General features: G+C 36.9%; 1 protein-coding gene across 1 annotated transcript in view; it reads right to left on the bottom strand.

The window, feature by feature from the left end:
• The window catches only part of PDE1A (phosphodiesterase 1A), a 181,003-nt gene that overhangs the window by 154,172 nt on the left and 11,977 nt on the right, over nucleotides 1-14,854 (bottom strand). The window lies entirely within an intron of this gene.

The following is a 14,854-nucleotide window of genomic DNA, read 5'->3' as shown; positions in this document are numbered from 1 at the left end:
AGAAATGGATAATACTACTAAGTACTCAAGCTCTTACAGAAAAATAAAGAAGGGGCTCACAGCATTGAAATAATGCTAACACTTCAGAATTTCCTAATCAATTTTCTTTCTCTACGGCACCTTTTATGCACATTATAGAGACAAATTACACCCTATGAGAGTTATAAACCAGTTTGAGTTGCATCTTTTGCACACTGATTTCAGGTGGATAATTAAACAGTACATTTCATTTGCTTCCAAGGATTTAAGACATGCACAATTTTAAACTGGTATTAACTCACAGAGTTTCACCGACTTCTTCTTGGCTCAGCTATATAAGAGTCAGTACCATAAAACTCACTAACAATTTCTGAAAAACTGGATGAGTGAAATCACTTAAAATTTTCAAACAGCATCATAAGACAACAATGAAGAAATACAAACTGTGTTTTCAAAAACTGTAAGGCATTTATTTGGTCAAAGGCAGCAGTAGTACTTTCGAACCACCTAAAAGCTTCCAAACTTTCCACTCCTGTTTTGCATGGAGTCTAACCAAAGTTTGTAAGAGAGAGTATAAATATCCTTCCATGGAATAATTAATAAGAACATCTCACATTAATCTGGGCTCTTCCCTGCCTTTTAACTGCCAAATATCTGAAGCAAAGCAAAGAAATTTAGTATTTATAGAAACCACAGAAACCTCCAGGGACAGAGGGGAATTTTAAGGGCCTCTTTTTTTCTCATAAAATATTTCCAGCTCTTGTTGTCCAATTCTACAATGAAAAAAAGTGGTGTTTGCAAGCTGTTCTCTCTCCCTCAGAAGGAATTCAGTAACTGAAGATATATTGCTTTGATTTACTGGAGAAAAGTATAATGAGAAGGCAATATCCTTCAGGAAGGAAGGAAGGTGCAAACTGCCCGAACAGTATCCCTGTAAACAGACATACACCTGCTAACGTCACCAGAACTCCACAAAGGAAAACTGTAAAAACTCTGCTCCCTAAAGGACCCTGCCACTGCAACAATGGAAATTCCTACAGCAAAAGCACCCAGCATGGCTTAAGCAAAAGACAAACAGAGCAGCCTTTGTTCCAAAGGTTTATCCTGAGAATCCATACAGCAAACCACCAGAGAAGACACTGATGACAAAATTGTATCTCTGAAAACGAAAGAAAGAGCAGGAAACAAAAAAACACAGATAAATGAGGCATTTGAAAATCAAGAAATCTGCCAGAGCATGTCCTGTAGTTCCCTAAGGAGACAGAAACAAACCAGCTAAAACAAAAGACCAACTTTTAAGTTATCTTGAAAACAGGAGCAAAAAGCCCTTATGGAAACACTGGGAAAGGAGAGACCTTTCCTCCCTTTAGCTTCTGTGAATAATGCTCAGAGAATGAAGCAGCCGAGCCTACATCCTTCCTCTAGCTCAGTGGAGGGAGGCACAAGGCTGAGAATGACAGAGCCAAGGCAGTGCCTACACAGCTCTTGCTGCAAGAGGTGATCCAGGGCCAAAGGACAGGAGGGTGCCACTGGAACACAGCACAGACACACATTACAGCCTGTACAGAGCAATGAGGGGATCAGCGGAGGAATTGCAGACAACCTGACCTGCTCAGAGACACAGACCTCTGTCCCTGCAGTACAAGCAGGTCAAAAGAAGATCCAGAATACTAAACTATGAGCAACTACTTTGGAAAGCAAGGCCAATCAAGAGGGCTAGCACCTGAAATGATAAATTATCCTTCAAAGTTTTCATCTTTCCACTTCCTGTTCTTGAACCAGTTTTCTGTTCTTACCCTGCCTAACCCATCATTTGTGCTACACTGCCAGCATGTTGTCGTTACAGTCCCATCTTTGTCCTAAAAAAAAATCTTTTTGCCCTTTGCCTAGTTTTTTCTATTTTTTTTAGATTTTATCTTAAAATTTCCATACTAAAGTCAACACACACTTCTATTAGCCAATATGGAAATACATTAAAACAGGAAAAATTAACTTCTTCACCCTTAATTATGGCAATAATAAAACTCTCCCAGTGCCACTTAATCCTCAGCTAAGAATCTACACTTAATGAAAATTTACACTAAGCTTTTCTTTTATCTAGAAGTAAGTCACTCCAGTAGTAATATTAATGCAAAGAAATAATTTTGAAATACATGTAGCAGTAAAGAAAACAGGCTGCCTTTTCAATATTGAATACTGACAGACCTTTACAGTTATGCTAAAATCACACAGTTGCAATGAAAACAACTTACCTTGAAATTGGGAAAATCCTGCAGCTAGACCAGTTAATTAGCTATAAGAACAGGAAAGGGATCATGCAGGCTTGATGAGGAGAATGAGAGTTCTATTTTAAAGACATTTAAATTCCTCTGCTCCTGAAGGGAAACTAAATATGCTGTTTTGTTTGAAATTAATCTTCAAAACACCTAATTCATGACACATGGAAAATAAGGAAGTATCAAGAGACCTGCAGGGTGACTTGTCAAACTAATACCCATCCCTCCAAACGTGACAACACAAACTTCCCTGTGGTGGAACTGCAGGAGAGCCATGAACCAATTAAGAAATCTGAAAACATAAGGGAAAAAAACCAAAACAAAACAAATCCTCAAAAAGATAAGAGAAATTTACTGTAATTAGTGACAGCAAGTATTAGAGATTTGCATGCTGTCTATCCTGGCCCTGATCTATCAAGCACTGATGCACATTTAATTTTAAGCAGGTAAAGCATTGCATTTATTTGCTGGGTAAGACAGAGTTCAACAGCATTGTAAGTAACAGAGTTAAACCACTGAAGAACTGTCTGCCAGTGGACTCGACTGCTACATGATGCTTTGTGAACAGAACCTAAGATAGCACAGAGATCATATCACTCGAATTCTGCCCTTGCAGAAAAGGAATGGTTTAGACAGTCTCCTCCATGCCTCCTTTTGCTCTCCCCATTGTCTATTTTATTCACATTTGTGATGTGCAATCCTCTTTTGCACGAGCAGAGTTTCCAGCTTGCTTGCAATGTCCAAATAATATGAATTATTAATCAATAGGAAGCACAGCACAGGAAGAATAAATATTTGGTCTTACTAAAGTTCATGGATTTTATTTAAATACATAGGTTTCCAGCAATTCAGCAATGGCAAAATATTGACGTTACAGTAATCTTGGATTTTCAGATTCTCCACAGAATATATTAACAAAATTAGTACAGTTACATAATTGAGGAATAACAACTCTAAAAAGTTATGCATATGGTCTACACAGTGCATTGGCATTGACTCAATTAAGTAGGCAAAAGAGCTGGGATTGATATATTAACAGTGCTTAAATGACCTACATAAGGAGACCAAACAGGGAACATTTTCCCTTTTTTTTCTACTTTAGTATTTTTTGCTTCATCTGATTTACTGTATTTGAGGCTTGTTTATATAATCACTAAAGTATGTATATTCATTTATGTGTCCTTCAAGTACCAACTTTAAGTTTAGCAAGGAAAAAAAGACTCCTGTTTTTGTTTGCTGTGTGCATGGCCTATCATATTGGTAATGAACATGGTGTCAGATTTATCAAAGCTTTCAGGCAATTAAAAATGAAAACAAATACCCACAAAAGCTTGCAAGCAAAGTAGATGAAAACCTCAGGGCACAAACAGATATGTATTTGCAAACCTGCCTATGACACATAGGTAGGTTTGCAAAGACTTTATCACATTTGATTGTTCAATAATGCCCTTTACTAGAAGTCACCAGCACCAAAGGTCTGTCACGGCTGTGTGTGAGTGTTCACAGACCAATTCAGTGCCAAGTAAAGTTCGGTTGACTAAGGCAGATGTCTTAAATCTGCACTTGTGTTGGACTTCACTGCAGTCCACAGAATCAGACATCCAGGTGCCCTGTTAAGCACATCTATTTTTAAGTTTACTTTGAATATAACACTCAATTTAGAATGATAGAATCATTCACTTAATTCAGTGAACCAAACAATCTGAAAAATTCTAGGAGATGGAGAGAGAGCAAAAAATGAATAATTGTCAAGATATGTAATACGTAAGAGATGTGTTATAGATAATCTGAACAAAAAGAACTGCACAGGAAAACTTGCTACTGCATCATAAGTAGAAAAACAGAGGAAGATAAAGACAGTGTTTCTTGAGCAGATGGACCTAGAAAGAGGCTTTAGAACCAAAGTTCGAAAAATCTTCAGTAGAAAGTGCCTTGCATATTAGTGAATGAAATGAAGCAAGAGAGTGGTTCAAGGCAGGGTGGATTAAAAGAACGTCTTGACCTGCCTCGTAAGACAGATGCTCAGGTGGCATCTACATCTTTCTTCAGGTATGTATAAATTGGTTAGAAGAAATTCATTGGTAATTTAAGCTAAAAGATAACTGTTTCACACAGGGAACAAAACAGATGTAGAATGAGCAAAGAATGGGAGGTACAAAATACATTTGACATTTTCTTCAGTATTATTTCCCTTTAAAAGTGACTCCTTTATAACTTTTTAGTATTTAATTGTAGTACTTCAGGAAAAAAATTACTATAGAGAACCATGACAATTGGACTAAATTTTCTGAAAACAGCAATTGCACGTAGCTCATACAGCGTCACAGGGCAATCAGCACAGCCAAAGGCAATAGAGATTACAGATTTTGAAGGTTTGGTGACTTTTAACTTCTTTATTTAGAACAAATTGGTAAACTGGTATTGAAAAGCATCAAATGAAATTGAGAAGTAACATTCATGAAACAAACAGTAGCTTTTAGGAACTCCTTAGGAAACAATTTGGCTACAAAACTAATATGCTAATTTTTGCAAAGTGAGGAAACCTTTCTAGAACAGGCAGCAGCATTGAAATAAGAGGGATTGAAATTGCCACAGTGAATCACAAGGATGATTATGTACTTCATAACAACATGAGATTGATAATTAATGATGTCGAAAAGGCAAGACTGCCCCCATAGTGAAGAACAAACTGTTGTAGAATAAATACAGATGTTCCAGACTAGTTGACTTTTATCAGAGCCCATTGCCTGTTTTATCACATTTTGGATGTATTCAATTCAATCTTTAGGAGATATCATACTTTTGATAATCATGTACAGAAGAGGTAGGGGTAAGGTGAAAAGTCATTTGAACACAGAAGCTGTGGTTAACTGTGAAAACCTGTAACAGCCAAGTTATTGGTATTTACATATAACTAGAGAAAGAAAGACTACAAAATACAAAACAATAGGAAACAGAAAATCTAGATTTGACAAAGCATTTACCAGTTTATCCCACTGAACTACATCAGCTGTAAAGAAAATAACTATTCCATGGTGGAAAGATGTGTAGATATGGACAACATGGAGTAAAGCAATTTCAGCTAATTATTGTCTAAAAGGGGTTTTTTGGGCAATCATTTTGAGCTACTCCACAAAGAAAACAAAAAAATCATTCCCTTTTGCTAAACATTACTTACACAAGGACCACAGCAACAAGAAAATGTTTCTTGATATTTATAAAGTATTATAACAGAGCAGATGCTAGCAGAGAAAAAAAGTCTCTTCATCTCAAACTAAAGAGATAAACTTGGGAATCTACCCTGACTGTAGCTATTTTTACTGTACAGAAGCTTTCCACTAGTAGCTGTCCCAAAGAGGTGGAATCAAATCATCCCACCCTACATAGGATTCCTTCCAAACCTGAATTGCAGATCTGAGCTTTCAGGAGAGAATGGCAAACACACCCTCCCTGAGACAAAACTGCATCATAACCCCAAGTATCACCTGCACTTTTGGTGCAGTTCTGTACATGTAAGAATATGCACAATAATAGCTAATTCAGAATTAGTCTGTTCAAACCTCTACAGTTCAGGGAATTGCTACAGAATTTGAAATCTAAGGGCAGCTGAAAAGGTCCTTTCTTAATATATTCTGCATTTTAACCTTAATTTCAGCAAGATGTTTTCAAGGCTTTGGCTTTTAAATACCTTAAAAGTTGAGTGGAGTATTAAACTGACAGGGAAAACTGGCAGCATGAGGATTTTTTTTTCATTTTGCATACCAAAAACCTTCCCAGTACCTGAATTACACGTTGTATCTGGTCCTCAAATTTGGAAAACATTGGTGGGTCCCTGTGGCCTGTCTTAAACTGAAATCTGCTTATTATTGCAGTATTAGGTCTATTCCTGAACTCTGATCAGCCATTATAGAGTTTAAAATCTGTCTGAATCATCGATGCATTATTCATTGAATTTTAGAAATTATGCTTTTCTATAGTTATACAACTAAGTTTTCAGTGAAAGACTGCATTTCATAGAGAGATTTATTAGAAATTTATTTTGCAAATACATTAGATACATTCAAAAAGTTTGAATTGTATTCTGTGGAGACAGAAGTGCACTAGTGAATGTAACCGAAGCTAAACAATGCAGTTTCTTGAAAAAAAATACCGACTTAGGAGAGTTTTAGGAGGAAGCCTAAACCTCTCAAATTACAAAGTGTTCCTTTTCTGCCAACAGCACTGGTACTTTGAAATTACATCGTTCAGGAGTGAGTCTGTCACTGGGACAGTTGCAAGCAGTTTACGAGTGCTCATGACATTTCAAAAGACAGGTGTGTGACACACCTTTGTTTGGTGACACAGGACCCTGAGCAACAATGCTTTCCAGCACCTCCCAGTTGGGTAAAGTATTATTTCTTCTCCCCTTCGTCTGACAAATAAAGTGCTTTCCACTTAGAGAAGAGCATGCAGTCAGAGGCAAGAAGGTTACACTGCCAACTCACTCTCAGGAAAAACAAGACCACTTCTGGGGTCAAAATGTGAGCTGCAGCAGAGAACAAAATTAAGTAGGAGAAAAAACATCCCCTGTGCTGATGTCCAGTGCTAAAATCTTGCTCAAGTGTTGTGCAAATGGTGTCATCAGAGTAAAATTTCCTCACCGTGAACTTTGCTGTGCTATGTCATCTTTCCAAACCAGTTAAAACTTGACCATGTGACTAATGAGTTCTGAAGAAAAAAGAGCTTTTGGGACTGATTGCTCAAGAGAGTTGCTAAAATTAGCAGAGGTTTACACAATTTTTATGTACAGAGGAACATTTTTTTAATATAGCTTTCCCTGTCTCTTGGAAGCCTTGATAAAGAAAACCAGAGAAATTAAGCAGTAGTGGATAACATAATTTCTAAGACAGTTTTAATGTGTACTCACCTTGTATAAAAAAGCAGCTGGAAGTTGTCTGAGAACTTTGTACCTGATGTTCTGAATTTCATAACTGACTTGTGTTATTGTGGGAAGTTATATTAAACCATGAGGCAAACAGAAGGAAAATAGATAAACAAGAAGAAATATAGGTTATCCAAGTGCTATAACAAGTGCACAAGACAAAAATGTAGCAGTGCAAGTATAAGAACAGAACAAGACAAAGATTTCATCTCTTACTTGTCCTCAGATGTCAAACCAACATTGTTTCTGCTTTTCTAAGAGAGTGAAGCAATATTCATGTACCGCTCCTGAGATCAAAGAGATTAATTACATTAGGAAACCTTACAAACATTTTTCTAGCATCAGCAACATACTGCTTGATATTTTTCACACCTGAAAGTACCATTATGTCTAAATTTTTTTTACAAAATAATAGGTCAGATCACATAAAGACCTTTCCATAATGGAAAGTCTGGAGAGAGAGGGATGCAACAGTAGGACAAAGGCTACCTTTGTACCTCCTTATTTCAGCTTTATACACCAGTGAATCCTCACATGTCACATCCCACAGAAACAAGAGACTAAAGCTGCATAGGTGCAACCTAGCCAACCTGGTTTTCTGCAAGAATGGCAAACCTATTCCCCCTGCCTTATCTGACTGGTCTCAGCCAAGAAATTCTCACAGTATTGGGATGGTTACTAGAACTGGTGAAAGAAAAGTGCACACATAGGTGAAGATATGATCTGGAAAAGAGGAAAAGAAGGGATGGTAAAGATTCCCAAGTATCTTCATTGGAAGGAATTTAAAAATAATGGAAAAGAGCATTTTATTTTTCCATGGAATGGCTTGTCCTGAGGGTTTCCACGTCCCTAAGCCTCCTAGCACACACTGTGGGAGTGAAGCAGTACTTGCTGTAGAGAGATAAAGGGAAGGAATCACTTAACTAATTTGGACATAAGCAAATCCATGAGACTGGAGGCATCCAAAGGTGCTGAAGGAGCCAGACAAGGTCCTTGCAAGGCTGCTCTCTATCATCTATGAAATAGTAAGGGAACTGGGGAGCCCATAGTAGACAAGGCTCAGGGGAGTCCTTATTGCTCCCCAGCTACAGCTACAATCACCTAGTCAAAGGATAGAGAGGAGATGGAGCAGATACTTCTCAAAGGTGCACATTTATAAGACAAGAGGCAATAAGCAAGTAGAAACATGTGAAATTCCAGCATTTGGGGGAAGAATTACCACTAGAAAATCCAATATTTTGAAAAGAATTTTCATTGTGAGTAGTTAAGTACTGGAGGAGGTTGCACAGAAGGACTGTGGAATTGCCATCTTAAGAATGTTCAAGGCTCAGCTGGACACATTCCCAAGTACCTTCATCATGTTTGACTACAAGACCTCGAGAGCTCCCTTCCATGTAAAACTGGGGCTCTAGGATTCTAACACACAGCAAAGTATTGCCACTTAGTCCAGTAAATTAGGACTTTTCATTTCCAATTACTTGAACGTTCCTTTAAAGTACTTGAAATTTGAACACTTCACATTGCTTCCAGCAGCAGGATACAGACAGTACAATTTACCTGCAGAATTCATTGCTGCAGGATGCAATTGATTTAATTATGTTATTAAGATTTTTAGCAGATTAAGGATAAAGATAATTACAACCATTATTAATGTGACATAAGATACAAATAAAAAGGCTAACATCTCTCAGGCTGTGGTCAGACCATAAGAATATCACCAGATAGAAGATAAGCAAAACTATCTTGTTACTATAATACAAAATCCTGGCCAGGTATATCTAATACACAATATTATCAGAGACAGAAAATTGAATTATTTAACTAATGTCCTACATGTTATATACTGGTTTTAATATTAAAGGAATTCAAGAACTATTTAATGTATTTGATTTTTCAGGATAAGTAACAGATAATACAGCACATCAGTCATAATTTCTCTGCCTTTCCCTTTACTCATTCCTCCAAAATATAAAACAACAACTATGACAGTATGCAAAAGACTGGTAAAATATTGAACATTTTACTACTTACAAATTATTGTTGAAACGTGTCTACTAAATCGATGCTTCTGCATGCAGAGGTACTGCAAAATAGATTTAAAATTTAATAGTTGATAACCTGAAATACTCAGCCCAAACAAAGGCTAAAAACATAAAAGACAAAAGCCTGGAAGAATTATCTGCTTTGTTTTAAAAACACAATTAAAATGAAGAGACATTAGCAAATTTAATCTGCTATAGCTGACATCATTCCTGGGCACTGATTCAAACTCCAAATTTAATTTCAATGAAGCTTTAGTAAAAGTAATGCCTTCTGCAGATTCAGACCCATCTGACTGAACTTATCTACTGACAACAATAAAAAGTTACTTAACCAAATATGGTTTCTGTAACCAGTTTTAAGGATAGACAAAATATATGTTAAATTGGCTTGGGACAACATTCGATTGGATGTTGCTTACTATTAGCATGGTTTCTACCCTTCCAAGTAAGTATCAACATAGACTTCAAAATTCTTTTGGAGGTTTTTTTTCTTTTTTTTAGATAGACACTTGCTTTGTGGCACAATCTGATGACTTCTGATATATTGGTGAGGTGAAAATGTACTTACTACTGAAGAGAGATGTAGGACATGGTAAGCAAGGCAGAGAAATAGAGAAAGAAAATCCAAGCTGAGGAAATTCTCTGACAAGGCCTACCTTCACGACATTTAGCAACATTTTACATTTGTGACAACTGTAAAAGGAAGATTCATCACTTTGATCACACCAATATTATAGCTTCTTACCCAAAAAACTGTCTCCAAAATAAGTATTATTATATAAAAAGTATTCTACTGCTTTTTATGACAGATATCAAAGTGCACTTAGTTCATCCCTGTTACCGACTTTGCAAAATTGGCAGGAAATTGCATGAGTTGCAGTGTTCTTGGGAAATCTTAGGTTCCAAATTCACTCAGAAAAATTATCTGAAAGCACACTTGGCAGAGGCTTCTATAATCTCACAAAAGACCACACTGGAATTTGCTGGGGATTGACACAGCTCCAATCACATATATTTGCATATACAAAAATAATTATTTGCATGAAAAAAATTGCATTTTCTTCCTACAGACTGATATTTAGCCAAATTAATTAAATACTAACTTATATAACAGCTCATTAATCCTCATTAGTGTGCATTTGTATAGTTCCTATGATATCTACTTGTAAGTATCCAAAAGGGTAAATACTTTTCATTTGTAATGAAACATCCACATGCTCTATTATTTTCTTTTTTTTTAATTACAACATTTGAAAACATGCCTTAAAAGTGCCAAGCCCATAATACTAAAATCGTTCTCCTTCTCCATTCCCTTCTCAATTCCTCAACTCCTTCCTTCATAGGAGTAAGTGCTAAACAAATAAGTACACCCCAAAATAAAACTTTAAAGGTAAAATCCATTTCCAGGAACTTTTTTGGAAATTCTTTCCTACTCCTTAGACTAGAAGCTTGGAGACCATGCCCAAAAACCCCCAAACTTTGCTAACTCACTCTGAGCATCAGATTCTTCAACACACCCATGGCCTTCAAGCTGATCACTGAGAAAAGAAAATGCTCACCAATGAAAAATCTACTTACATATGTTTCCTTAATTTTACATCATTAATCGATAAATACCTTCAAATCAAATTTCTGTGTCTAAGAATACCACAGCTGACTGTATACTACAATACGGTGTTTTAGAAGAAAACATCTGAAAGATACAAAAATAGACACATTCAATCCCTTTGTGGGCTATGAATATGCCCTGTGTTCACAAAGTCATTGAACACAGTTTAACTGAGTACAGAGAAGGCAAACACAGTTCCTTCTTGTTCTTTCTTAACAGAATCAATGTAATCTTTCAGCATTGCCCTATACAATTACTACCAGATAAAAGCAATTCTTTCCACGTTACAACAAATTCCTAAATAATTTGGAGGTTCTGTCTTAACACATTTTTTATTCCACATTACCTTACCAAAAGCAGTAATAATGTGAGCGGTATTTGTTTCTTCCTGGTTTTCTGTGGGTTTGCTGGCCACATTTTAGTTGAGGCGTTTTCTTTGGTTATTTGGATTTTCATTTTTTGTGGTGGGGTGGAGTTTCTTAAAAGAAGGAGAATAAAAAGAAGATAAAACACACACAGTTTTAGATTTCCTGAGGAAATCATGAAAGTTAGGAAGATGATAATTGAGACTGAGTGGCAAAAACAAGCCTGATTTGCTTGGTCAGAACTGTTTTATAAAGCAGGTTATAATCTTCGCTGAATGCAAATGAACCCCAGAAAGTCATCTTCCAAATTACTTTTTCAGACATCAAAGCCCAACCATGTCAGACATAAAACAATTGATCTCCTTTAAAAGTGGTGGATTTAGAGTTGGAAGGAGTTTAAATAAGGATAGCACCCACCTTTTAAGGGTTTGCCAGATGGGGGTTCCTTGGCAGCGTTTGCTGACATAAGGAAAGGCAGGGGCAGTGCCCAGGGGACACTGGTCCTCCCCTCCCATCATAAAGGGAGAAATTAAGAAAGGCCCTCAGGGATAACCTCGCCATTTTTGTAAGTTACTGCTTGTTTGTACATCTGGTAAGACACAGATCAGGACAGGGAGGTAGTATAAAACATCCTTTTAAAACCTTTTCTGACGCGTTTTCGTATCACCCAGTGTAGGTGAAAGTTTTTTATTCTAACCTGAATCTTTATGAATGGGAAATACTTGGTATTACATAGTCTACATCAAGCTCAGGAAAAACTAATAGATTACAGCATGTGATAAAAGAGCAGTGGTTCTGACACAAAATTATGCAGAAGAGAAGAAATGAAAACCAGCTTTCATTTTATGCCCTATACAGTAACTTAGCACCAGGCTGGGGCACCAAAGGCTGTACCAACAAAATTATGCTTGGCACTGCTCTAAGCTTCAAACAAAATGGCCTTTTATAAAAAACAAAGATTTTGTTCTGTGGAATTCCTTTAGTCCAGAATTTCTGATTCTCCCTATTCTCTACATGTTTTTAATAGCAAATATCTGGGGGATTAAAAAGAGTATTTTTGCTAAAAAATTTAAAAGCATGTTTCTCATAATCTCTATTTCCCAAAGCAGCTTTTCATTTCATTTTGTGTACAAGGTTTCTGCCACTTGGATGAAGACAGCAGCTTAGAAAGATCTTTTGTAATGCACTAAAAATCATAGGGAAAAAAACCCCATAAGGTTTATGTTCAAAATTCTTCCTACAAATTCAGCATAAGTAAAAGTAGACATAATCCAAAAATCAGTGTAAGCCAATGGCATCACAAAGGATGCTGCAAAAAATTTACAGAGATGCTGGAAAGCTCCAATTGAAAAGAAACAAAGCAAAAATAAACTGACAAAGAAAACAAACAACAGGAGACAAAACCAAAACATTCATCACTCTGATCACACTAACACAGATACTGTTTTACCCAAAAAAACTGTCTTCAAAAACGACCTGTTTTCAAAATCCAAAAAAAATCATGGAGTTTAAGCCTAAAAAGAACTTTCCGATGAAGAATTTGTACTCTCTAAATCATGAGTTTTGAATCAGACTGAGCATTTTTTTAAAAGCAAGAACATCAAGAATAATAAAGAACTTACAAACTGAAACTTCAAAGAAATTGGATCTTTGCATTTTATCCTCCTACTCATTTGATTTTTGTCCTTCTTATATAAATGCATTTAGGATTTAATTATATAAAAACCAGTTATTTGGTCCCAAGCCAAGAATCCATTTGCTGAACAAAAAGTGTAAACAGGAGAATAAATTTGAGAAAATATCTTTCAAATTCTTCATCAACTGATAAAACATGTTGGAAATTCGCATGAATTACAAACTGAAGTTTAGAAAAGCAAATAATGAAAAGCATAAAGGTGGTCCCAGGTCAATTTAAGGCAGAAACCTCCGAGTCCCTTCATACTGCTGCTTTCTTACTTGAATTGAAATAAGGTCAGTACACACTAATGACAAATCAATTTATATGAACTTTTATAGATGATGTATTTATCAGTTCAGGCTGGCAAAGGGTCTGGGGCACAAGTTTTGAGAAGAATGGCTGAGGGAACAGGGGTGGTTTAGTCTAGAGAAAAGGAGGCTGAGGGGAAGACCTTATTGTTCTCTACAGGTACCCAAAAGGAGGTTGTACATGGGCAGGGGTTGATCTCTCCTCCCAAGTTACAGGACAAGAGAAAATGGCCTCAAGTTGCACCAGTGAAGGTTTAGATTGGATATTAGGAAACATTTCTTCCCTGAAAAGGGTTGTCATCATTGGAACAGATGACCCAGGGAAGTGGCTGTGCTACCATCTCTAGAGGTATTTTAAAAATGTGTAGATGTGACATAGGAAGATCAGAGTGCTGGATTAACTGTTGGACAGTGATGATCTTCAGGGTGTTTTCCAACCCAAACAATTCTGTGATTCTGTGAAATCCATTACTATCCATTTGAAGATGCCAGTATGGACAAGTGTCTGCTGCTTGTTGGAACTGCAGACCTGCAAACCCAGCAAGGCAGCTTTGCCTGCAGTGGACAGATTCCAGTGGGTGTTTCAGGAGATTCAGAGTGTTTGTTAATGGAGCTACCAGACCCTGCTGTGGGCAGCAATGGCCATTGGCTGCCCCTGCATGGAAGTGCACATGGACCACGAAGGGGGCTGGGACACATGGCGCTGATGCCACGTGCTGGAGGCCGCCAGGGCTCTGCTGGCTTTTCTCAAGCTATGAGGTATCTTTGTGCTCTGCCTCAACCTACAATGCAATCAGAGCCACTTGTCAGGGGGAAGCTCCTGACCCCTACAGAAGAAAAAAATTGAAATAAGAAATAGGACTTTGTAGTTCTGCAGTTCTTAGGTGGGGATTTTAGTGATTGTTCATTGTAACAATATTACTGGTATTATTACTGATTATCTAACTATGTTGTAAAATTAGAAAGTAGGCATTCTTTAGAGTTGCTGATATAGCTTCACACTTGTCTTTAAATCTGAAGGAGCTATATTTTTGCAGTGGGACAAGTCAGGTTCTTCATGTACCACTTTATGAACCTGCTTCTCCTTGATCATTAAGGGCTCAAAGGCAGCTGCCAGAGTTTCAGAGAAATACAGGCACAAGTGCCTATATAGTGCTGGGTGCTCTGTGACAGACATTGTACAAGGGAGTGAACCTGAAGCTGACTTAGGAGTTTCTCCAGCTAGCATAGGACAAAAAATATTTTTAAAAATTTTGTTACACAGAAAATGCGGCATCTATATTCTGCTTCCTAAAATTCCAACAGAAAAAAGAAAATCAACATTTTATGTTAGTGCAAGTCATAGCAATCTGGCTCCTTAGTAAAACCTTTGATTGCAGGAATTACTAATAAAATCACACTGATTTTAGGTATCACTGAACATGCTTTATGCTTCTGAGAGCCATTAAAATTAGACCCTATACTTCTGCTTTCTTGTTTTTCTACATATAAATAAGTAGATAGATCATCTTTTTGTCACACAGAATTTAAAAGTGGGAAGCAACACAGAGATGAGACGAATTCTTGAAACAAAATTACAGTAAAGCATGGAATATACGCAATGTATCTTTATCTTAAAGGCAGCCTTTGAGATTTAAAGCTATTGAATGAAATGCATTCTAGCATAGCAACAGGAC

This window comes from Corvus moneduloides, chromosome 7 (genome assembly GCF_009650955.1).
Source record: "Corvus moneduloides isolate bCorMon1 chromosome 7, bCorMon1.pri, whole genome shotgun sequence".
NCBI classification, from domain to species: Eukaryota; Metazoa; Chordata; class Aves; order Passeriformes; family Corvidae; genus Corvus; species Corvus moneduloides.
The sequence above is the reverse complement of the archived record's forward strand: the minus strand, read 5'-3'. Positions and strand labels throughout refer to the sequence as shown.